The sequence below is a fragment of the Sycon ciliatum genome, chromosome 7 (genome assembly GCF_964019385.1).
Source record: "Sycon ciliatum chromosome 7, ocSycCili1.1, whole genome shotgun sequence".
In the NCBI taxonomy this organism is placed as follows: Eukaryota; Metazoa; Porifera; class Calcarea; order Leucosolenida; family Sycettidae; genus Sycon; species Sycon ciliatum.
The window spans coordinates 12,343,779-12,369,537 of record NC_088649.1 but is presented as its reverse complement, the minus strand read 5'-3'; the positions used below and the strand labels follow the sequence as shown (position 1 = coordinate 12,369,537).

General features: G+C 46.8%; 3 long non-coding RNA genes across 3 annotated transcripts; 2 read left to right on the top strand and 1 right to left on the bottom strand.

Moving 5' to 3' along the window:
• Positions 1-247: 247 nt before the first annotated feature.
• Positions 248-4,474, top strand: LOC135821011 (uncharacterized). The gene is made up of 3 exons (XR_010554275.1): positions 248-973; positions 2,361-2,499; positions 3,050-4,474. It is a non-coding gene; the product is annotated as an uncharacterized LOC135821011 (long non-coding RNA).
• A 1,997-nt stretch (positions 4,475-6,471) lies between these two features.
• Positions 6,472-20,290, top strand: LOC135821010 (uncharacterized). Its single transcript, XR_010554274.1, has 4 exons — positions 6,472-7,402; positions 10,469-10,571; positions 19,270-19,313; positions 20,143-20,290. It is a non-coding gene; the product is annotated as an uncharacterized LOC135821010 (long non-coding RNA).
• LOC135821009 (uncharacterized) lies at positions 19,868-25,127 on the bottom strand. Its single transcript, XR_010554273.1, has 2 exons — positions 24,325-25,127; positions 19,868-20,471 (listed from the first exon to the last, which is right to left on the bottom strand). It is a non-coding gene; the product is annotated as an uncharacterized LOC135821009 (long non-coding RNA).
• Between the last annotated feature and the right edge of the window lie 632 nt (positions 25,128-25,759).

Sequence of the window (25,759 nt, the reverse complement as noted above, 5' to 3'; positions counted from 1 at the left end):
CAGTTTTTTTTTTTATATCCTCAGGAATGCCACGTTCTGCTCTTTTCTCTCCGAAACTTTGAAATTCTCCGTGAAGTCCAAATTTGAAACCTCAGGAATGATGCTCATTATAGCGCTGTATGGTGCAGAAACAACGGTTTGTTGTTGCTGTGTTGCATGTTCTGGAACAGGTTCTCTTCAACGTCACGAGTCGAAGTTGTCGCCTTTGGCATTTGCTTTTTACCTACTAGTATGTACCATGCTACAAGTACTTGCAAGCAGTAGTAGCGAAGGCTATGTAGACCGAGTCAGCGGTCAGCGGTTGGTGTTCGCTATTCAGGACTTGGCTGCGGAAAAATATTTGTTTGGAAGGAGCTACTGGTAGCTAAAATTTACATGCAAGCGAAGCGTCAGCATGTCGTGAACAAAGGTACGCTAGTCGCTAGACCGGCTATGTAAAGTTAGTAGTAATGTTACCTGTACTACAAGTATAGCAACGAAGTCAAGACGCTTGCAACGAGCTTGAAACGGCAACTTCGTTACACGTAGCAGGCCAACACAGTATGTCTTTGGAAGATGGAGTTCAACTTCGGTCCAGAAGTCCAGCAGCCACCAAGCGAACTGGCATGGCTAGCAGTGGCCTCTGACATAACGTCGAAAGTTCGGTCTTCGGACCTGTCCATCGTGTCACATCGTTTGTGACTTCTGTGGCTATCCGTACACCGACCGACCTGCAGTGCAGACTGGATATGAGTGCGTTTGCATACCATGCCTTCGTTATTATTATTATTATTTTTGTAAACTGTCACCAATATCGAGACGGACACAAAGCTGGCGAGCGACAGAATATGGACAAGTGCAAGACGTACTATTCTCACGCTATCTATTAGCCGACTGCGGCGTGCAGACCCTCGTCCGGAGTCATTGCTGTTCGTTCAGGAGTCACTCAGTGGCACGGCAGAGAAAGCCACGAGCGATGCGGATGGCGTAGCAAGTAAGTAAGTCGGTGTTAGTGAAATGAAAATAATTATTATATTTTTACATCAGTGCACTCTGGCATCTATGTGCTTGTACATAATGTTGTCTGGGTACACGATGTGAATGATAGATACAGGTTTGTACGCAACTCTGCTCTGGGTTCAACTCTCTTATGGGCGTTTGTGCACTGTTTGCCAGTGTAGCCTTTGAACCATGTCACGTGATGTGAAGTTTTGCCGTCGCAGTACTGTATAGAAGTTGTGCAGGCAGTTGTACACTCTTGGGGTTATGTACTCTTGCATGTAGTTATGGTACTTTGGTAATATAGTGTGCTGGCAAGTACTTACATCCATGCACACAGACAGGTTGAGCCTGATTTCTCTGTGCTGCGCTGATGAGTCCACAAAGGACGGAACAGTTCTGTACGTAGTTTGAGTACATGAACACGGCAATACCGGCTGATGCAAGCCCGAATGGTACAGCCGCGAGGGTGCATTGAAGCCAGTATTGCCCGGGTGTGTACTCCCAGGCGGCTATGCAGCCATGCGCATGAACAAGGTTGCTGTCACTGTCCTGCACTTCCAGCTACAGCCACGCAGAGTCTAAAGTAGACGCTCTGGAAGCGGTGGTGTATGGTCAGGGATGGCTCCCAAGCTGGTACTTTCAGTTCATGTCGCTCTGAGATCTGATAGTGGTTCTGCATCCAGTAGCTATGGCACCTAACAGTCCGCTTTGAGCACAAGCACTGTCTCAGTGAGCAATGTCCACTGTACAGCAAAACACAGCCCACACGTACGCACTCATGGTTGACTGTTCCCATGACAACGGGGACCATTGTGACATGCATTACAAAGTATTTCTAGTGGATTGTTCCCTGTCTCGAATCCGAGCTGTGTGCAGTCACGAGTCGGGGCATGTTTCGTGCAATACGGTACAGATATTCTGTAAACCTTGCTGGTTAGATAAACTTTTACAGAAGAAGTGCTGTTTTTTCTGTTCTAAGTTGTTCTCTAGCATGCATGGACTGTGGAAATGATGTTCTTATGGGGGATGCTTATGCATCTTGTTGTACTTATGGCCACTTGAAAGTACGAAAAACGCAAGTTTAGTGCACCCTCTACTCTCCTTTGGCTACCACCCTACCTTGGCAGCAGACCAGCAAAAGTCCTTGCACTGGTGAAGGATATCATCACAGTAATTGATTGCTGCATGTATGACATGGACATCCGCAAACAGCTTCAGGACATGGTTCAACCGGGTGCAAGCACATGCCGTGTGGTCTCCACAGATCATGGCCAGAGTAAGCCATTGGAGGAAACGGACCAGCTGGTATGGAAGAGGGGATTTATCCAACACTTTCTGGATGAGATGGATAAGGAATGACTTTTTGTTTGTCTTTCCAGATCTGCTGAAGGAGGCAGTAAGAAACCCCGTCCAGTAATTAAGCCAAAGCCAGTGGCTGGTTCTCGTCCTGCACACCTACGACAGCAAATATCCAAACCTGAAGAAGAGGTAGTGAAACCACCGTCGTCTTTTGAAAAGGTACTCATACCCAGACATTGATTGTGATTGTGCTACCGCTATGCTGCTGCTGCCGTGTTGTGATTCATGTACAAGTACTGGCCATGCAGCTGAGGGGTTTGCAGGATGGCATGCTGTACAACACAACACATGTGTACTGTAAGTTTGTGTATGTAGAGCCAAGCTACTCCATTCAAAATGCAAACATTTATCGGTTTCATTGCTAGAATAAATTCCACTTTATCACGCTCCATGTCCTTCGTATGGTATCTTCTCCCACTGGCATACAGCAATGTAGTAAGTTTGTTGATATACATATCATGTATTCACGCATTCTGTCTCTCTCTCTGCCCCTCTGTCTCTTTTTGCCCCTCTCTCCCTCTCTCTGCCTCCTCTCTCTCTCTCTCTCTCTCTCTCTCTCTCTCTCTCTCTCTCTCTCTCTCTCTCTCTCTCTCTCTCTCTCTCTCTCTCTCTCTCTCTCTCTCTCTCTCTCTCTCTCTCTCTCTCTCTCTCTCTCTCTGCATCTTCCTATCTATCTATCTATCTATCCACGTGTCTGTTATGGTAACAGGACCCAATACCAGGATCAATGGTACGTACTCACGCCGAGCAGACGGTCCAACAGGAAGGCGCTTGCCAACTCGGCGTGGCACGGCTGCCAAGTCAGACTCTCTTTTTGTCATGTAATGTACCAGAGAGGCTGGAACACTGAAACTGTCATGTTGGAGGAGCTTTGAGAACTTCTATACTGTGTACCGAAATTATCAGTAAGTTGGTGAAATCAAGGACTAGCTGTGCACTCCACTGGTCTGGCATGGAGCTGTTGCTGCTACAGTGTAGTAGTTGTGTACTGCACTGCGCTGGTTAGGCTAACATGGTGATCCTCCTAGTTGTGTACTGCACTGCGCTGGTTAGGCTAACGTAGAGATCCTGCCCAAGACCGGTGGGCTCTTGCTAGCCTCCGTGTTGCTGTTGTTCCCCGTCTGGAAATCAGCTAACAGTTATCAGCTATGCGTGGCGATCATGCGTATCAGCACGGAGTTGTGTGACAAAAGCAGTGTCATTGGCAGCAGTGTGATACTTGTCCACTGGCTTATTTTAGTGCAGTGTGTGTGGTACTTGCATGTGCCGGATCATGGACTATCAGTAACACATCCAGCACCTTGGACAATCAGTTTGTTGTTGGTCAGTTGGTTTGTCATTGTCTATACCGCCAGTCATTATGAAGACTGCTTGCTTTGTTTGCCGTCACTGTGCAATTCACTGTGCACCTTACAGTTCTGCATCTTCTACTTACATTAGATACATGTAGGTGCTTGTGTGTCATATCTACTAGATGTTCTGATTTTGTCAAGTGATTCTTGCCCCCACCCCCACCTCCACCCCCTTTTGCTTTCAGAATATTATTAATTCTTACAAAATATAACTGTTGTGCCGTAGGTAGTATGTGCTGCAACAGTACGTCTATTTTATTACGATTTGGAAAAGTCTTGAATTATCGTTTCATAGCCCCGTTTCTGAAGATCGTTGACATTGTGGAATTACTCCCCTTTTTTAAGCATTTTCCTTCTACTCTGATTACTGCATTTTGGTGAATGGTGTGCATATCAATATTATGCTGTTTGCATAGTGCACGGTTATTCTATCACACACTACATGATAGATGTATGGACTGTCAATAGCCGTAGCAGCGTGCACTAATGTGCCTGCTGCTGCACCCTAGCATCCTGCACACTGTGGTACCACTCAATCGGATCGTGAATGTCATACTGATATTTATTCCAGTGGTATGCAGCTGCACTCAGTCTTTCACTTACTTCTCATTGTTATGTAGACCGCCCTTTCCCTAGTTATGCTTTTATCTCCTTTCAAGTCAATCATTATAATAATTATGTATGTCTACTTTTTACACCGTTGATGCGGATCACGATTTTTAATTCAGTGACATTTCAGTCTCTTGAATACTCGTATGCCGTGCGCCCAGGAGTGCTGGTCACCTTGGTAACAATCACTTACTGTGCTGTACTTGTGTGGTAACGTGTGCTAGCAGTCTATGCTGTGTATTCTGAAGGTGACTTGTCGCGGGGGAGAGAGAGAGAGAGAGAGAGAGAGAGAGAGAGAGAGAGAGGGGGGGGGGGGGTTACTACAGATTTTATCATTGATCTATGTGGATGTCATTGATCTATGTGTTGAGGATTGGGCCAGTAAAATGTTATAAGGCCACACGTTTATATTTCTATGAGTCTCCTCACCCGTGCGCATATGGTTCAGGAGGTCGAGTCTGGGAGAAAAAAAAACTGCTGCACTATGGTTACCAGTCATTCACATGTGCAACCTGGACTGCTAGCTCAACACATGATGCGAGGTCGCTAGCGCTGCATGACTGAAGTTTTTGTTGCACAATCTACAAATTGTAGCTGCTGGTGCACAGAAGTTCCTACCACGAGTAGATCTACTAACAGCTAGCTACATGATGTAGTTGATAGTACTCACTTTAGATGCTATTTCACACGGTGTATTGGTCGATTTTAGAGAATTAATTTTAGTATTATTAGGTCTACAGTAAACTTTTTTTATTTTTTGGTAATTTTTTTTTTTTTTCACCTCTCGCATACGATTAATTTTTATATTATCGATCGGGTGGCGAGAAACATAGAAATAGAAACGTACGTGTGGCCTAATGCAGTAATGGAGCGCTAATGTAATGACTTCCAAGGCATAATTATTATTATAACTATATAAGTGTGATTTTGTCCTTGGCTTTGGCGTTGCTTTGGCAATGTAGTAGCAGTAGTAGTAGTATTTATTATTTTACTAGCGCAATCCCCACAGACTGTAAGTCTTTTTACAGGGTACCCTAGGTAAGTGCGTGAAATAGAGCTGAATGAAGAAAGCCGTAAGTGCGTGAAATAGAGTAAAGAAAAAAGAAAACGGTGGCTGCATACTGTGCCATTATGTGTTGCAAAAGAGGCTGCGAAGAGTACTGTTGAACATTGCAAAGGAGGCTGCCTGGCGGCATGCTGCTGGAAGCGAATTCCACCTGTCAGCAGCCAGGTAAGGCAAAGCATAGAAACCGTACCGTGACGAAGCATTAGGCAGGGCTAAAGCCTGGGCGGACTGTCCTCTGGCCAAGGCATTAGTATGGTTGCTATTTGATCTAAGTACAAAAAGCTCGGCAAGTAGAGGCCTGCGGCGGCCATGCACACATTTATAGACAAGGCAAAATATGAACTTAGAATGAACCAACTTCAAGGCAAAATATCTTTAGGTTATAACTTATAACGGATGGCGACAGGAATAATTTTGTGGCGTTGACAAATGGTGGCGGTTGGGTGGCATGGTGGGTAGCCAAATGTTATCCTGAGGCTACGTTTGAAGCATCGAATGAGTGTGTTGTATAGGGTTGCTGATATCGTGTGAACGTAGCAGTTGCTGGCGTACTCCATGGTGGATTGGATAATGCTTAGGTAAAAGGAACGTTGTGCCTGGGTGGTAATGTGATGTCGTATTCTGCGGAATGCGGCCAGCTTACGGTTGACGTCAGCAACAACTTTCCCGACCTGCTCCTTGAAGGCAAGGTGCTGGTCGACTAGCACTCCAAGGTAACGGACACACTGGGAAGGGGATACTGGGAAGTTACCACAGATGACAGTGAAGGTAGGTGGAAATGGGGTAGTCTTCCGGCGGACGATTAATAGTTGAGTTTTGTCGGGGTTCAGTAGGAGGCCCAGTTCCGTGAGGTGTGATTTAACCGCATCGAAGCTCTCTGATAGTCGGTCCTGTATCGTGTTGATGCAGCTGCTCGATGTGTAGAGTCCTATCGTCGGCGCGGCGTAGAGTATGTTAGATGTGTGAGTTGGTGTGACGTCTGTTACGTGTCTTGTGTAGATTGTGAAAAGAACGGGGCCCTGGACAGAGCCTTGAGGTACCCCTCGACTACAGGTCACGGAGTCGCCGGATGTTTTTGTGGAGGGGTTCGTCAATGGCCGGCAGCACTGTACAGTGCAGTGTTACATCAGTAGAGTCTACGCAGTTTTTTTTATTATCACCTCAGGAATGATGCTCACTAGTATTAGCGCTGTGTGGTGCAGAAACAACGGTTTGTTGTTGCTGTGTTGTATGTTCTGGAACAGGTTCTCTTCAACGTCACGAGTCTATCAAAAGTTGTCGCCTTTTTACCTACTAGTATGTACCAGCCTACAAGTACTTGCAAGCAGTAGTAGCGATGGCTATGTAGACCGAGTCAGCGGTCAGCGGTTTGTGTTCGCTATTCAGGACTTGGCTGCGGAAAAAGATTTGGTTGGAAGGAGCTACTGGTAACTAAAATTTACATGCAAGCGAAGCGTCAGCATGTCGTGAACAAAGGTACGATAGGCGCTAGACGGCTATGTAAAGTCAGTTATGTTACCTGTACTATACCAACGAAGACGCTTGCAACGAGCTTGAAACGGCAACGTCGTTACACGTAGCAGGTCAACACAGTATGTCTTTGGAAGACGGAGTTCATCACAGTGAGTCATTCAGCTTCTCTGCTGCCCAGCAGCCACCAAGCAAACTGGCACTAGCAGTGGCCTCTGACATAACGTCGAAAGTTCGGTCTTCGGACCTGTCCATCGTGTCACATCGTTTGTGACTTCTGTGGCTATCCGTACACCGACCGACCTGCAGTGCAGACTGGATATGAGTGCGTTTGCATACCATGCCTTCGTTATTATTATTATTTTTTTGTAAACTGTCACCAATATCGAGACGGACACAAAGCTGGCGAGCGACAGAATATGGACAAGTGCAAGACGTACTATTCTCACGCTATCCATTAGCCGACTGCGGCGTGCAGACCCTCACCCGGAATCATTGCTGTTCGTTCAGGAGTCACTCAGTGGCACGGCAGAGAAAGCCACGAGCGATGTGGATGGCGTACCAAGTAAGTAAGTCGGTGTCAGTGAAATGAATAATTATTATATTTTACATCAGTGCACTCTGGCATCTATGTGCTTGTACATTGTTGTCTGGGTACACGATGTAGCTGACTTTGCCGCTGCTATCGTGTTGAATACGATCCGATATCCGCAATAAGACCACAGTGTGTTACAGTGTGTTACAGTGTGTTTCTTGAGCCAAGCAGCCCAGTACATGCACTACAGTGCTGGCAACTGAAATCCGACCTCCTCAGCGGTGGGTTCACATTCTAGCGGTCTCTGTTTCGTAGTTTTACCATCCCGTGTTGGGTCTTCGCGATGTGAGCGCACCGCTCAGGGGTCGGATTTCAGTTGCCAGCACTGTAGTTTGGAGATAGTGGTGAGAAATGTACTGCAGGTCAAGCTGGTAATCAGTTCAGTTCGTGTCGCTCTGATCTGCAAGTGGTTCTGCATCCAGTAGCTATGGCACCTAACATTCTGCTTTGAGCACAAGCACTGTCTCAGTGAGCAGTGTCCGCTGTACAGCAAAACACAGCCCACACGTACGCACTCATGGTTGACTGTTCCCATGACAACGGGGACCATTGTGACATGAAATACAAAGTATTTCTAGTGGATTGTTCCCTGTCTCGAATCCGAGCTGTGTGCAGTCACGGGTCGGGGCATGTTTCGTACAATACGGTACAGATATTATGTAAACCTCGTTTGTTAGATCGACGTGTTGATCGGCTGACAGCATGTTACAAGGCGGAGGACGCACTGTATTGAAAACAGTGCTCCTGATTACAACCATCATCGGTTGGCAGAGCCCCGGTCTTGCGACCACTTGAACCGTATGGAGTCTAGCCCTGTTGGGACCCTCAATTTACCAGGGCCCGCGCCGGGACATCACCAACCTCGTCTACAGCGATCACCTTCTCACGACAGTGTCATGGTGATGACAGTGACTGTTTTGTCAGCTGACGAGCTGAGGGAAGGCCGCCACGGGCAGGAGTTGGGAGAAGAAAAAGAAAAGACAGAAAAAAGGAAAAGAACAAACGGAAAACAGAAACAATAAAACGTCCAAATGCATGTACAAAGAACCAACTTAGAATAATGCTGACAGGTCTACACAGGTCTACACACCAAAGGATTAAAACAATCGAGAAGATTTACATAAGACTGACATCCAAAACGAGCAAGAAATACACAGTACAAATAAGAAATGTCTTAAACATAACTCCCTAGTAAATTGAGGGTCCGAACCGGGCCAGACCCCGTATGCTTCAAATGGCCGTCAAGATCGGGGCTCTGCTAACCTTTGATCATTTCGACACTGTCGCTGACTGCACAACAGTACTGAGGTGTGGAAATAACATTTGTTTCATGAGCTGCTGCAGTAGAAAGAAGTGCTGTAAAGTACCATTGATCCGCCCCGCATAAATTTCCGCCCTCTGTGGAATTTCTGCCCGTGAAGAGTCGACGTATACAACGAAATGCGATGTTGAACCGACGCATGTACAGCCGTACATAATAGGTGCGAGTGCAGGATAAAAATGTGCACAATCCAGCATGCCATGTCTGATCTTCTGCTTTGTTGTACACATGCACATGAACGACTTGATCTAATTCCTGCCCCCTGCCGAAAACCAGCTAGGAAGCGACACCGCGTGGAGGGGGGGGGGGGGAATCAACAGCAATTTACAGTACATGTGACAACAAGTGCAGTCATGATCAGGCAAGAAAGACCCTTGTTATCTCCTGAACTACTGGCGCCGGTGTGTCCCATGTGGTGCAGTGTGGTATGCATGTGCAGTCGATTTCCGGTCGAGAGGTTGCGGATTCAATTCCCGACGATTATGGCCGCACGCGTCTTTCTTCTCTTTACCATTCTCCTAGCTCTTCTTTCATTCTCCTGGGTGGCTACCAACAGCCAGTGCATGCCGGAGTATGTGGTGTGGTGTGTGTCAAAAAAGAATGAAAAAGAGAACAAACTGAGAAATAAGGATTCACCTGCCAGAAAAGCCACTTCAATCAGCTGTGTGGTGTAGACCAGGCTAAAATTAGTGGCGGTTGATTCAGCAGCCTCGCAAGCTGTTGAATGGTGTAATCCTAGCGCAAGCTGTTGAATGCTGTAATCCTAGCACAAGTTGTTGAATGGTGTAATCCTAGCACAAGTTGTTGAATGATGTAATCCTAGCACAAGTTGCTATGGCATAGTGTGCTATGCTAGCATTGCTTCAGCGATGGGCACGTGGAAGTGGAAATACTGCCGCAAGAAACATAGAATTCACACAGTCAAATGGGAAATCCTGTCGTAGCATTCCGCAGTGGACACATGTCACAGTGTATTACATGTGCTACAGTGCTGGCAACTGAAATACGACCCCATGAGCAGTGCGCTCACAGCGTAAAGACCCGAAATAGAGGCCGCTAGAAAGTGAACGCGCCGCCCTGGGGGCCGGATTTCAGTTGCCAGCACTGTAGTACCTTGTAGTAGTGTTGCTACTATGATGGCCCTCAAACAGTGTGCATGTGATTTATGCTGACACCGCCCGGAGCTGACGTGAGCTTGCTCACCGCCCGTACCTCCTCCCATCAATTATTTGGCTTACGTCAGCCAACACTAACTGTTATTACACACTCGTACCCCTGGTTGTCCGGACCCGGCGAAGTTACGGACACTTTGGCCTGCTGGCCACCCTTTGGGCGAGTTTCAGTGGAAATATTACTACTCTGTTGTCACTTTTGTGGAAATATTACTACTCTGTTGTCACTTTTGTGGAAATACTCAAATAGTGCCACCATATGCCATATCTATGGCCTTTCCCCATTTTCGAAGTGCCCGGTCCCGGACCGCCCGGATGAACGAGGTATGCCGAGTGTAGTAGCAGGCTGGCATTCCCTATTCACAGTGTTCTTCATGAAGTGCCTGCGGCCTGCAGTGAGATCACCATCAGATCACAAGTGTCAGGAGCACCATACAAGGTGATGTCATGACAAGCGGCTGACCAGGATCATCAAGTTAAGACTTCTGTCAATGAATCCGGGCACACAAGCGTAGCTCTTGTTTTGTTGCTTTCTTCATGCAGGTGAAGCAGACGACCCGCAGTGAACAGTGTATGCTACCACCACGTGTGAGACATGCAGCTACTGAGACAGGAGACCCCAACCTCCAGACAGCTTGTCATGTTGGTAAGTGGACAGTTACCCTAATGACCCGCATTTCAGCCCATGCGCTTATAAGCGAATTGTTGCCACTTAAGAATTGTTGCCACTTTTAAGAACTTGTATAGCAAAGAAAAGGACCAAGGAACTACAGTGCTGGCAACTGAAATCCGCCGTGCCCCCCCCCCCTCCCCTGAGTGGTGCGTTCAAATCCCCCCCCCTGAGTGGTGCGTTCGAATCCGCCCCCCCCCCCTCCCCTGAGTGGTGCGTTCAAATTCTAGCGGTCTCTACTTCGTTGTTTTACAATCCTGCGCTGGATCTTTGTGATGTGAGCGCACCGCTTAGGGGTCGGGTTTCAGTTGCCAGCACTGTACAAGTTACGCTATAATGTCCACTAACACCACTGGCAGTTACTTGACAATCAGCTCATGCCATAACATTGCACGACACTGACCGACGGTACTGACCAACTGCCAAACAGCTTAGCATGTCTTGGGTTCGCACTCCAAGGCAACAGTCTAAGTTATAGTACTTCAAGAAGTACAGGTAGACTCCCTCTAATTCGAACCTCAAATTGCCAGGCCCCAACTTCTAATTATCCGGAACTTCTAATTATCCAAATACAGTCCAATGTTGTGATATTAGGGCTGAAACGATCATTAAATAACTCCTAAAGATCAACCAATATCATGAACGATCGATATTGGTTTTATCGATTCTTGTCGGCTCTACTCGTGTACCTCGCACACCAGATTATGAAGAAATTCCATGATACCTTTGGTACATTAGAAACTTTAGGGTTCACGGATTGGCATGCTAGCGTCGCCAGCTACATCATGCACGTGACAGGCGCGTGCATATACTGTCCCACACAATCGGTCAGTGCTCAAATCGCATTTTCCCATCAATATCACTCACTTTCAACTCTACGGGATTCATTACGGTTGGCTCAAACTGCCTGAATTTTTGAATCCACACGCACGAAAGACGTTCCAAGACTTCCACCGTTCGTATTTTTTCAAACGAGTTCCGGGTTTTCCAGTAACTTTGGCCAAAGTTCGGCTAAAAAAACAGGGGGAGCCGTTGCGTTTCCGTAAAATACTGAACGGTAGAAGGATAGCCAAGGTCGAGAGCAAAACAACAAGCCCTTATTTGTCAAAATCGAACAAGAAACGGCTCAGCGCATCTATTTTCCGTGCACGCGCGCGCGTACTTTGGCCGACAAGGTGTGCAGAATTTGTCAAGAAGAAGAATAACAAGAGCAGCAGCGCTCGGAACAGCCGTGCTGGATACTTCAAATCCCGACGATGGAGCGTGTTGGCTGTCGTGAGCTGCTGAAACGACCATGACATTTCTTTTTCTTTGTATACCATACATATCTTGACGTGCCCTAGCTCAGTTGCGGCCTCTTTACAGGAAGAATATTTTCTTCCATGGCATCAGCGGCCAAACAGCAAGAAGAGCAACAGATCGAGATTTGCAGGGCAAACAAAGGATGCGTGCAGCTACATCTAGTCAGGTTCGATGCAGCTGCGCTTTGCCAGAACCTCAGCATGCAGATAAGAAAAGACGACAGAGTGTCTCAGATGGAACTGGATCTTTCGCCAAGACCGCCACTGCCGCCATCATCAAGTCCAGGTCAGTCAGAAAAATGCAAAGCCCGAGTGAAGTGAAGCCACTGAAGCCAAGGAAAAATTCAAAAAGTACGCTCTCCGGCTAGACTTCGAGTCGATATTTTTTTTACTTCGATAGGCGCTGTCGCGGCCTGTAGCGCGCGTCCATAATCCAAAATGGAGGCGCACGTGACGGGTGCTTTTAGTGGCAAGCCGTGAACCCTAAACTTGTGGCACCGCACTGTTGACATCTGTGGATATCTGGCTGGTTTTATCAACATGAACTAGAGAATTTCATGTTGTTTCTAGAGCAAAGAATCTTGTCATCACCCTCTGGCAACTGCTCTTATCTCCAATCTCTCACACAAATGAACCAAAAAGACAAAGTCTTCTTTCCCGATCTCTTTCAAAGCCACAAATCAATTTTACCGCGCTTGGAAGTACATGATTGTACTCGTATTCACTATCGGATGGAGCGCAAGGGCTAGAATACTGTCACTGATATGCATGCATGATAAATCGTTAGCACTCGTTTTGAACTAACGATTATCGATTGCACTCGAAACGATCGATATGCGAGTTATCGGTATAATTGTTTCAGCCCTAACTGATATGTATATCAAAATGCTCGAAATTGCATGCTGATTATTTTTGCACATTTATTTGCGTCAACGAAACATAGGTGGTCATGTACAACGAAATCAGTTCATTTCATCCAAGCACTGGATTGACACAAAGTCATTCGACATTATCTTCATCTTCTACGAAGTTCTAGTGAAGTAGGTGTCAATCGCTGCAGCTGTCCTGAAACAATTTCAACGCAAAAGAACAGCGCTGCCTTCTCTGCGTCATGAAAGCCCATCGTAGAACAGCACATGCCGTCGTTCTGAAGAACGAAAGTGGAGCATATCATATGCATAGACAATTTTTACGACTTCCAGTTGTTGTTCAGTCCCAAACTTCTCTGCGCATGAGCTGGCGCGGCATGACAAGCCACTGAGATCCGCGAAGGCCGGAGCCAACCACCTGGAAGAAGTCGTCTTCAATCAAATCTTTGCACTTTGCCTTGCACAGGCTTGAATCCAATTTTGAGAGAATTTCCATCTCACTTCGAAATACGCGCTCGAAGGACATAGTCACTGTACTGTCAACTGCTCTTCTGTACGAAGACAGAGTTCGAATTATCCAGCGGGCGCACTTTTCGTACTTCGAATTATGCAATCGAATTTGACTTGAAGTGACTTCCAGAAGATCGGTACGACAAAAAAAGTTCGAATTACAGTCAGACCTCGCTTATCCGTCCTCTTATATCCGGATCCCTCGCCATCCGGAATAAAATCGTTGGTTACCGATTTACAGCATATGGCATGCATACATACAGTAAGTGTGTTCGATTATCCGGTTCCCTCGCCTATCCAGATGTTTTTGTGGAAAACGGACGTGTGCGGTTAAGCGAGATCTCACTGTACACGTAATGTTTGAATTGTACCGTATTCGAATTAGAGGGAGTCTACCTGTAACAACATAGGAGGGGAAGGTGCGAGCAACCAAGACCAGGACACACTGAAAGCCTCAGCTGTGAAGGACGTTGGTGGCTGTACATGCATGTCGATGACAATACTGGCAAGACCATTAGACTATAGAGAGGTTCTGCATAGCGTAATTACGTTAGTAAAAAAACATAGTCGATCTACGGAAAGGCTTACGTAAACTGCATGCGGATCTGTGCTCCGCCATACAGAGTTTTCAAATCACGTACTTCCTCCGCCCAGGCAAAATTTTCGCTTATCTCCTTCAGCCCAATGACAGGTGTTTGACAGCAATATTTGCATCTTGTGCACTTCACCATCAAACAAATCTGCTGGTTCAGGCGTACCAGTTCCAATCAAGTCGGCGAAGTCAGCAAAGAGTAAAGAATCACCTAGAGTAGAACGCGTTGAGCGCGAGTGAACTGGTAAAAAAGACGCGAAGTCAGGCACTGGTCAAGGTGGGTGCTGCTAGAGTACCACTGGAGTACAGAGCAGAGGTGTCATGTTGCGAAAAGCCAGCGTGTTTGATTGCATCCGGCACAAGATGTGTGTACGGTAAAACATGCATGTGAGCTTGAAGCTGAGAAAGCCACTCAGCGACGCTCGCCCACGTACTGCAAAATGAACCAGAATCGGCACTGGGCAAAACAGGGTAAAAGAAAGGCTTCGATGACAGGGTTGTCACTCACCCAGCTCATTCGCCTGATGCCAACGTGAACGATCTTGCGAAGCGACGCTTAGCTCGTCAGCTTCGGCTGGTAAGAAACACGACCGATCGTACCCATGAAGGTGGTGAAGCGCTTGGAAAAGTGTCGATACGAAATATTTGCGCTTCTGGAAAGTGCGAAGTACTACCCGACAACAAGTGCTGCGTCGGCCTATGATATAGGACGACTTCTACATTTTTCGACTTGGAGAGTTTCTCTTGATGTTCAACGACTCCTCAACTCATTATGAGTCGTTATTATGCCGTTCTGAGAACCTGGAATTTACCAGTAAAAAGTGTAAAGATAAGCGAAAATTTTGCTTGGGCGGAGGAAGTAGCTGCCCTTGGCAACTCACACAGCAGTGTACGACCGGATCGACCTGGGGAGGGAGTCATAAATTTGTACCCCAATCCACTTACGGAGCACCTACGTTATCAGAGCCCTATCTACTTCGAAGTACATACTCTACGCAGACAACTTTCCGTAAGTGGAGTGCAAACTCGCGAATTCACGGGTTTTTCCCGTCCACTAACGTAAAGTTGAGCAACTTTACGTTAGTGGACGGGAAAAACCTGTGAATTCGGGTGAATTCGCGAGTTTGCGAGTTTGCTCAACTTTACGTAGTGCGGAACCTCTGTAATACAGTGAAACCACGATTCAAGGACGCAAAGCAACATACCACACAACACTAGAACTTAGAACCTTCCATCCGCCAACGTCCTTCCAACGTCCTTTGCAGCTGAGACAACGTCCTTCGCAGCTGAGACTTTCAGCTTGTGCTTGTCTTGGCAGACCCGGAGCCAGCTCATGAGGGGTGGTACGGCCCCAGCTCATGAGGGGTGGTACAGCCCCAGCTCATGAGGGGTGGTACGGCCCCAGCTCATGAGAGGTGGTACGGCCCCAGCTCATGAGGGGTGGTACAGCCCCAGCTCATGAGGGGTGGTACGGCCCCAGCTCATGAGGGGTGGTACAGCCCCAGCTCATGAGGGGTGGTACGGCCCCAGGTGATTTCCGGTCATTTCCCCCCCAAGCCAAAATTCAGTGGCATGGGAGGATGCATGCTGCATCATATCCGGTTGTTTCAGCTACTCATTCCGCTAGCAACAAAATGACTATACAGCTAGCAGTACAGTAGTCCTCACTGGACAAGAGGAGCAGCTTAGGAGGAAAGACTCTTAGCGAGGATAGCGTGTTGATGCTTTCATATTATAATGATACACTGGACATTACATGGCAGCTGGAATTTGGTCAAGTTTGGTGCGGCCATGGCAATACCAGCCGTACCAGGGGCGCCGGCCCTGCTTGGTTGCCCTCGCCTTCTCCTCCTACGTTATTGCTATACCTTAGAACCTTCCAATTTGGAAGGCTGTTGGAGTGCGCATCCAAGACGTGCCAGAGCTGATCGCCAGTGATTGGCAGTTCGTGGTAGAACGCGAGTACTGTCGGTCAGTGTCGTGCAATGCTATCGCGTAAGCTGATTTTCAAGTTCAGTGTGTATCGGTTATAGCATGGTCGTGTGAAAGAATATACTGCCTACAGGAATGAACTCTCATGTTTTCATAATCATACTGAACATGGGTTTCAAGTGCACATTTATTCTCACAAGCAATTTTATCGCACAGTAGAATATATCGGTCCTAAGAATGGACTTTGTGTAGCGAAACATGCCAGATCAGTACAAAGTATATCGCCTGTAGTAATAACATCCGTCCAATGCAGTTCTGATCTGACTCTTATTGCGTCGTAGTGCTGCAGGTTCAACTATTGTGGTCATGTAACTCATGTTGGATAGCCACATGGTAAGCCTATGGAGTATGTGACTATGACCAGCCGCACGCACAGTAGCACTATACATAGTCATTGCATGTACAATGATCTTCCTGCCACTGCGCACATGATATGTCACACTTGATTTATCGTGTGAAAGAAATATCGGAAATAAAAATAGAAAGTCGTTTTTCAAACACCCACGCTATAACCGATACCTACTGTAACTGGTTGTGTTAGTGGACATTATAGCGTAACTTGAAGTTCCTTGGTCCTTTTCTTTGCTATAAATTTATCCTTGGCTCTCCATCCGAGTCCCTTTTGCCACACTCGCAATTTGTTTGCGGGTTGATTGGTCTCACATATAGGCGCATGTGCTTGTAATTGTATTAATGAACAGTATATAATGTGGAAATTGCACATTAGATCCTGTAAGGATTGTTCCATGGTGGCGTCAGTGTGTCGCGGGATTAAGCTGCCATGTGCTCATATGTGAGGGTGCGCGTATACCCGGATATAACGTTGGGCACATGCGCCTGTATGCGCGTCATTACGATGATAAGGGCACCTGGGGAGGGGGGGGGGGGAGTAAGGGCACCTGCCGGGCTGTACTGGAAGAGCTCATAATTGTTCTGCCGTTGTAACCCGAATAGTTCTCACCTGCGGGTGGTTGCCAAATGTATGAATCTGCAAAGTTCTATTTGGCGCATCCATGCGTCCATGCGCGTGTGATGTGAATATGTGCTTGTCAGCGTTTTACTCAGTGTTTTGCTACAGTGTGTTAGCAAGTGCGTTAGCAAGCGCGTTAGCAAGCGCGTTAGCAAGCGCGTTAGCAAGCGCGTTAGCAAGCGCGTTAGCAAGCGCGTTAGCAAGCGCGTTAGCAAGCGCGTTAGCAAGCGCGTTAGCAAGCGCGTTAGCAAGCGCGTTAGCAAGCGCGTTAGCAAGCGCGTTAGCAAGCGCGTTAGCAAGGGCGTTAGCAAGGGCGTTAGCAAGTGCGTAAGTGCGTAAGTGCGTCAGCAAGTGCGTTAGCAAGTGCGTTAGCAAGTGCGTTAGCAAGTGCGTTAGCAAGTGCGTTAGCAAGTGCGTTAGCAAGTGCAAATCTGGGAAGACCAAATAATTATACGATCAAAGAAGGAAATAAAGTACACAACTAACTCACAGTGCATCATCATCCCTCAGCCTGCGAACCATATTCTGGCATTTCTGAGCAGCAGCGCGGCGTGGCCTGTTTCTGAGACGCAAGGTACACAGTCGCTGATCTCACCCAACCATCTTGGCTGTCATGCATATCCACCACTCTGCCCAGCCTCCATGTCCCTCTTGGCATGCCGCTCTCCTTGATCAACACAATACTGTTCACACACGGTTCCACATTCTTGCTTCTCTTGGCTGGTGCACTAAGTGGGCGTTCTCGTAGGCTGGTAAGACACTGCTGGCCTGGTTTGCAAATTATAATTAGAGCTAGATACAAGACATTCTGTGTCATCATGTACATTAGTATCAAGAAAATGGGGAACATAAGATAATGGAGGGATAAGAAATGAGCCGGTGTCAGAGGATCCCCCAACCCCCAGAACTCGTCAGTATGGGCAACAGGTGGCCTGGTGTTCACAACAGCTGTGGTATCGATGCCAAAGGATGCGCATTCTGACTGAATATCTGTGATCAGAGTGTCATCTTCTGCAACACACTCTTCAAACTCATCAGGAGTAGGTGTGGTCAACCGTACAGGATCCTCCCCCAGAAAGGAAGATGGAGATCCGTGCAACTCGCTAGGCGGCATATCCAAGAAGTCAGAATGTGTGCACTGAGGGTCAGGAACGTCATGGACCATGAGTGTGGACTCGTCTGGTTGGATCTCAGAGTGGGGAACCTTTCCTGTGCAGATAAAACCTAGCTTGGTGTCTAGGAGAATCAGACCATCTGGGAAGTGGGTGCGATCTGTCAGCACAAAGTCATAGTAGAATGGACTGACATAGATTATCGGCCAGTGATACACAACAAACTGGTCCCGGGTTTCGGCACCAGTTTGTTGTGTATCACTGGCCGATTATCTATGTCAGTCCATAACACACAACAAGAGCTTCGGTTGTTGTAGCTTGACTCTGGTCAAGGCTACGAGTAAGATCATTTCAAGTAATGAAGTCGATGATAAGAAGAAATTCGGCAGCTCTTTCACCAACCGGAAAGAGCTCTTTGTTTCGGGGAAAACAGCAGCAACACCATTACGAGCACACTGTAACCAAATATGAATACTACAGAAAAAGGTGAGTACGGTGCTGGCCCAATTCGGCACTAGCACCCCGAAGAGAAAATACAGCGTACAACAATACAGTACGCATAGCAGATTTAGGCGCACGATGCGCAAATAAGGAGTTGATTAGATTATTCTCGCGATTCGCGACATGTGTTAGTGTTTGCTCGGTGTATTCAGATTTTAGGTATGAAACAGATGCACCGAAAGTACTGAAAATTTGTCAAATAATTACAGTACATGATTGCACTGGTATTCACTATCGGGTGGAGTGCAAGGGCTAGAATATGGTCACTGATATTATGCATACGTGACAAATCATTAGCACTCGTTTTGAACACTAACGATCGACATGCGAGTTATTGATATAATTGTTTCAGCCCTAGCTCAAAGTTTTCACACTTTCACAGTGCAGCAATTCTGTCTTGTTTAACCACTGAGTGCACCACCAAAATGTCAGAAGTCAGATTACTGAAGAGAAGCCAACAAAATTTATTACACACATGTACATGCATCTGGGCTGCATTCGGTCAAATGCCCGTTAGTTGTCTGGGTTAGAGGATTCATAAGATCTCCCTGGAAATCCTGGTGTATTACCGTAAAGTACCGCCAGATCCCCCCCCCCCCCCCCCCCACCAACTCGTCCTTTCGTGGTCGTCCTGTGGAGGTGGTATCCTGTTTGAAGGTCAGACGATACGTGCCTTGTACACACATCGCACGCTGTGCAGTCAATCCGTACTCAGTTTACCTTCGAGCTCCACACACAAAAACATGCCAAGCGCAACCTCAGTACACTAAGTTCTCACACCGTACACTCTGCCATGCGATTTTCCTTTCTCTGCTTGTAAAATCAAGGTGGGGCGCTCTCGCGACACGGGGTGCTCTGGCGGTACTTTACGGTATGTACGAGTGCATGCTTCATGATTGGTCGCCTGCTGCGAGTGAGATTCGTTTTGCACTCCTATCATTGCACCGCATTGTACTTGAAAGGCCAGTCTATATCAGTATATGGATAATGCATGTTGCACAGATGTACGAAGTTCTGTACTAGAGCCGTAGGTGTGTGCATACCCGGTTGGGTGTTCACTATGTGCTATACATGCGCGTTTGAACATTTTATCCTCATAATGTGTGGCAAACAATTGCTTTTCAAGCTTCTTCACTTTCACATTGGGATTGAACTGATGACTAGCTAGATCTCTGTCGGAAAGCTTTCGTATGAAATGCTTTCAGGGCGCATTTCATAGTGAAAATAGAAGTAAACACAATAGGGTCCTGCACAAGTACACACAATAGGGTCCTGCACATTCAACACCCAACCGGGTGTACGGTATTCTGCTGGCGAGATTCGACGAGATTCTACGGTATTTCGTGTGTGCATCTGTACAGCGTGCATAAGGCCTATAGTGTGCAGAGCATAGTGATCTTAGTGATCCATCACAGTGCCTTTCAGTCCAGGATTAGACAATGTCTTAATGGATGTCACTTGACTCACAAAAAAGGATAAGACTGGCAAAAGCCACAATGGATGTCACTCGACTCACAAAAAAGGATAAGACTGGCAAAAGCCACAATGGATGTCACTCCACTCACAAAAATGGGATAAGACGAAGCAATAATGGCTGTCACTCGAATCACAAACTTGCTGCAGCATGAGTTGTACTGATAACAAGTTGATTGTGCTTCTCTTCTATTGCTGTTGCTTTTGTTGTTATTGTTTGTGTGCAGGTGGAGAAGGAGGAAGGAGCAGTGCTTGCTCTTAATTAAAAGAAGAAATAAGCCGCCGAGAAAATGCTCCCATTTGTTTGTATGCAGGTGGAGGAGGAAGAATCAGTGCTTGCTCCCAGAAAGAAGCAAGCCCCCCCCCCCCCCCACCGAGAAAATGCAATACCGAGAAAATGAAATGCAATGCCGAGAACATGCAACTTGTTGCTTCTGCATGAGGAAGGAGAAACAAGTCTTGTTGTTTCTGCATGAAGAAGGAGAAACAAGCCTTGTTGTTTCTGCATGAAGAAGGAGCCTTGTTGTTTCTGCATGAAGAAGGAGCCTTGTTGTTTCTGCATGAAGAAGGAGAAACAAGCAAGGAGAAGAAAATGTAAAATTTCGGCCATCCCAAACCCCGACCACCATCCCCTCCCGGAATGATTACTTTTATAGCTTATCCTGGCTCTGAACTTCACACCTACTGATTGGCTGCCTGCTCTAACCAATCAGTTTCATATCTTGACTAGGTGCATGAAGGAGAAACAAGCCAGGAGAAGAAAATGTAAAATTTCAGCCATCCCAAACCCCGACCACCATCCCCTCCTGGAATGATTACTTTTATAGCCTATTCTGGCTCTGAACTTCACACCTACTGATTGGCTACCTGCTCTATCTATCGTGACATGCATGATGTCACAATGATCTTGACTAGGTGCGTACAGCTAGCCAACCACCCGCTCTACCTCACTGCACAACACGCCATACACATCATGCATGTCACTATGCTGCGCTGAAAGCAATACTACAATCACTATGTTTCATCATCATGTATCATAGCTTCTAACCCTCATCATGCCAAGTATCATAGCTTCTAACCCTCATCATGCCAAGTATCATAGCTTCTAACCCTCATCATGCCAAGTAATAGTAAGTATCATAGCTTCAAACATGGAGATTCAACTTTCTCAATTTCATTCTCTTCATATTCGGTTAATTCGAAAACACAATTAGGATTTGCTCAGCTGTCTCCATCTGCTCCAGAGAAACCCATCACACTGTCATAATGGGCTCGGGAGGAGTACTAAACAAATGCTCGGGAGGAGTACTAATCAAATGCTCGGGAGGAGTACTAATCAAATGCTCGGGAGGAGTACTAATCGAATGCTCGGGAGGAGTACTAATCGGGAGGAGTACTAATCAAATGCTCATTTGTTATCTACTGTCGTGGACATGGAAATCCGGTCGCACGCCTAGCGGCCCCAGGGCGCTGGCCATGCAACCGTAGCACGTAATATTATGCGCTGCTGCTGGTCGCATCGGATCAACATGATTTCGCACTGCATACAACGACATATGTTCTGTACGCGCTGAGGGCGCTGGCCCGGGTCAATCGACTGGATTTCCATGTCCGCGACAGTAGGTTTGAGGAGTTATATGAGCTATGTAGACATCCTTGCTTATACGAGAGCATGCACGCCTCTATTAAAACCGGCTACTCCGAGTGGGGTTCGTGCCATTGCAAAGTGCATGGCAAGAATGGTCTCTAATGTTGCATTTACGCCACTTCATCTCTCTCTGAATGCAGCAGGGAGGGGTGGCCAGTGTCTGAGGGTGACTGTGTGGGTATCCGTGCAAAGGAAATCTATCAGCTGCTGCACTCGGACCTGGTCAGTGAGCTTCTGCCATGGTGATTTATCAGTGAAGTTATGATCTGTATGTGGAGAGGTTATCCAGGTCCGACTGACTAGTAAACTGACCCAAAGATGCCCCCGGTCCCCCGGGTCCTACCAATCCTACAGCAGACAACATACGTGCATGACGGCATCAATTCATGTTTGATGTGGTTAGGGGCGTAGGTCAACTGCCATACTCACTCGATTAGAAGCCGAGGCCGAGTTGCTTTGAACATGAACATTTTAGGGACTCAATTGAAGTACTGGTGTGGATTGAAATAATAGAAGCCACTCTTGAATAGAAGCCTCCTCAACATTGGCATTGAAAAAATAGAAGCCCCGTCTTCTAATCGAGTGAGTTCATGGCAGCATTACGGGGGGTATGCAGGACTTGAACCAGGTTATTGCCAATAGCACTAAGTATCACCACAGTGCCCCCCCCCCCCCCCCGTCTTGCGGGTGATCCGCCTGGATTTTCACAGCAACTGCAAGGAAACCGTGCGGACGAGTGAAACTACAGGACTGGCAAGTCAAATCCAACCCCAGAAGCTTGCACTGCACCAACACAGCACGCGGCCACGCCAAAGCATGAGCAGTGCATGCATGCATACTGGCATCTTCAACTGCTGTACTGTGCACATGCAGCCGTACCGTGATACTGAAGTAGCCGTTACCAGTGCTGGGACATGGGGAGCTCCGGAGGTACGGGGTTGACAGTACAACGCTACACATGCTACACTACAAGTTACGCTATAATGTCCACTAACACCACCAGTTACTAAACAATCAGCTCATGCGATAACATTGCACGACACTGACCGATGGTACTGCCCGAGTTGATTCAATGTAATGTATACATGGCAAACACTACTCATATCACCCAGAGTGAATAGGCTCCCAGGAATGTGCAACTCTACATGCGTTTGCGGCGGCAGGCCTGGTTTGCGGCTATGGGGTCCACCGCCGACTGCGAAAACTCACATCATACGAGTATGGTGCAGTGTGGCTTACATTGCATGTGACCAGTCTGGTTCTAGTGAGCAGAGGAGTACTAAAAATAGCACTCCCTGACAGAAACCCACTCAGCTTATACGAGTCACTGAGTCAGCATGATCATGACGGATAACCCTTATGCACATTGTACAGGTGTATGTAAAAGTCTGTAGATAAGTACGCACAGTCAAACCTCGTTAGGACGAACTTCAAGGGACTGTGACAAGTTTATTCTTCTTATCCGGAGTTCTTCTTATCCAGATCTGACAAAAAAATGATATGCATATCATAGTCAAGTGGTGTGCTTCACTGTCCAAAGAGTGCTCAATGCCCATGTAGGGCAGAGCCTTGCACACAAGAGAGAGTTTGGAAGCTTTGTTACAACTCTGAGTTTCACGTATTACTACGATCATCAAGCAACCTTGTGTATGCATATCATATGAATCGCATTTATGTGAAGGTGCCTGTTGTGACACATGTAAAGCATTTTATTCATAGAGTAAGCCAGCAACAGGTAAGTACAATGTGCAATGAATTCAATTCATGACAGAATGTCCTCCGCCCTGTACCATGCTGTCAATTTGTTTTGCCCGTACAAGAGGCCTCGGCTATCGGAAAAAAAACTACAGCCAGTGCACGCATGTGGATTGAAAGTTTTTACTACATGCTGATTTTGTTCAGATCACGCTCGAATAAGTTCGTCTTCAGAAAGTTCGCCCTACAGGGTTCGTCGTAAAGGAATAATTTTGGCTTGATATGATGCCGGGCCAACTATAGGATTGGCCTCCGTTCGTACTAATGGAAAGTTCGCCTTATCAGTGTTCGTACTAATGGAAAGTTCGCCTTATCAGTGTTCGTACTAATGGAAAGTTCGCCTTATCAGTGTTCGTACTAATGGAAAGTTCGCCTTATCAGTGTTCGTACTAATGGAAAGTTCGCCTTATCAGTGTTCGTACTAATGGAAAGTTCGCCTTATCAGTGTTCGTACTAATGGAAAGTTCGCCTTATCAGTGTTCGTACTAATGGAAAGTTCGCTTTATCAGTGTTCGTACTAACGAGGTTTGACTGTATTTACTTTTGAATTTAGTGGTCACATCCGTACTAACTTTCGGACCCGACTTATGTGTAGCGAAGAAGTCATTTTGTGTCGATGTACATGCTACGCACTGCATGTGCAAACTGTACGGGTACTTATTTCGGGCCGTATGGCCGTGTGTTTATCGGGCTGAACTGTTACTTGGTTTCAGCAGACAAAGTCAAAGGATAAACGGGGTATTTATTCAGGGCAGGTACTTATTTACAGACTTTTATGGTAGGGTCCTGTATATTCATCACCCAACCAGGTACACGGGATTCTACGGGATTTCGTACACGATGCCAATATGCCTATTGCGCGCACGCTGGCCTTCGTACTTGGTACACGTGCTGTGAATTGTTGTCATTGGAGAACCTCCATGCAGACTTGCACGCTCTCTAGGGAGGCCATTTTACTCTTGATATCAGAAGGAAGTATGCAGGTCATAGCCAGGTATCCACTTACCCGTTCTGGTTGTGCCGCTTGTTCTTGTTCTTGCAGACGTCGGCAGTTATCAATACAGTGCGTTGTCAGTGCGGGACTGTATACTAAGTGGTGGCCCTAGCGCAATCAGCCGGCTGCTACTGCTCAAGCCAAGTACATGTACTTCGAAGTACTAGCCAGCTAACTAATGCTGGAACGGAGCCAGTCCAGAAAATATCGCTGTACAAATGCCAATCTTCAACAACACAGCACAGTACCAGGATGTGGCTACAATGACGTCACTGCAGAACAGCTAGCGCTGTGCCAATGACTGTGTGTCCTCATTGTCCATCACCACCTCTACACAACAGCTACAGCTCTGCAACACACGAACGCCCCTACGCCTAACGACAAGTCGGGCCGCGCTGCCTGCATGGCAAACGTGAAGTACATGTCCACAGAACGGTTTCTTCTGCTGTTCAACAACAGCCAGGTTACATTCTACCCAGAGAAACAGCGGACCAGCAGCTATTATGCTATGATAATGCTGGGTGTTCAATCCTCCTACAAGCTACACATAACGCGCTGCTTGACCGGTAAATTACCGTCTTGAAGCCTCGACTCGAGCCTCCGCGCTAACAGTACGAGTCGCCACTGCTAGCCTAAGTTTTAGTTTAGCTAAGTTTCAAACCTTCGTCCAACTGTGTCAAGTGAGCACTACGAGTCGTACTTCAAGGAACTAACTTCACAGAACTCACTAAACTCTAGAAAGTAGGAGTAGAAAGAACAACCAGTTACCTGAGCCGCGTGAGCGATTTGCTATGCCTGCATGCACCCGACATGATAATGACTCTACATTTTTAGCAAAATTAATAATTTTTTCTTATTATTATTATTAAAAAAAAGGCGAACACACGCCATTTTAGTTGCTGTGGTAACTGTAGACCAGGGAGTCGTAAAAGCCCTTTTACTGTAGACCTGGTAGACCATGAACACACATACATGTACCATGCTTTGGCACCTGTTATGTTCTTTAGTTATACGCACCACTACTAGTCAGCATTAGACAACAGGAACTATGTCTATGTACAGTAGTTTGGTGACAAGACTTAGAAACTAATAATTATTTACATTCTCAAGTCAGGAAGAAGAGCGAGAGAAGAAAAAGGTTCTTGAGTCTTGGTACAAAACAAGCACTGGGACTCAGGATTTGAAAAAAAGCAAACCTGCCCGGACTCTTTAAGAGTCTTACCAGCCCACAAGTTGCACTGTCGAAGTCGAAAACATTATTATACCAGTAAGCCGGTGAACTGGATCTGAAGCATAAGCACATCAAAGCACTCTGGACAGGTGACTGTGTGATTCACAATGGCCTTCACTGGGTTCTGCCGATGTCGGCAGTCCTTTCTGTTGTAAAAATGGAGTCCAACCCACAACATAGATGAGAACCCCACCCAACTCCTGCATTCCATGGTGC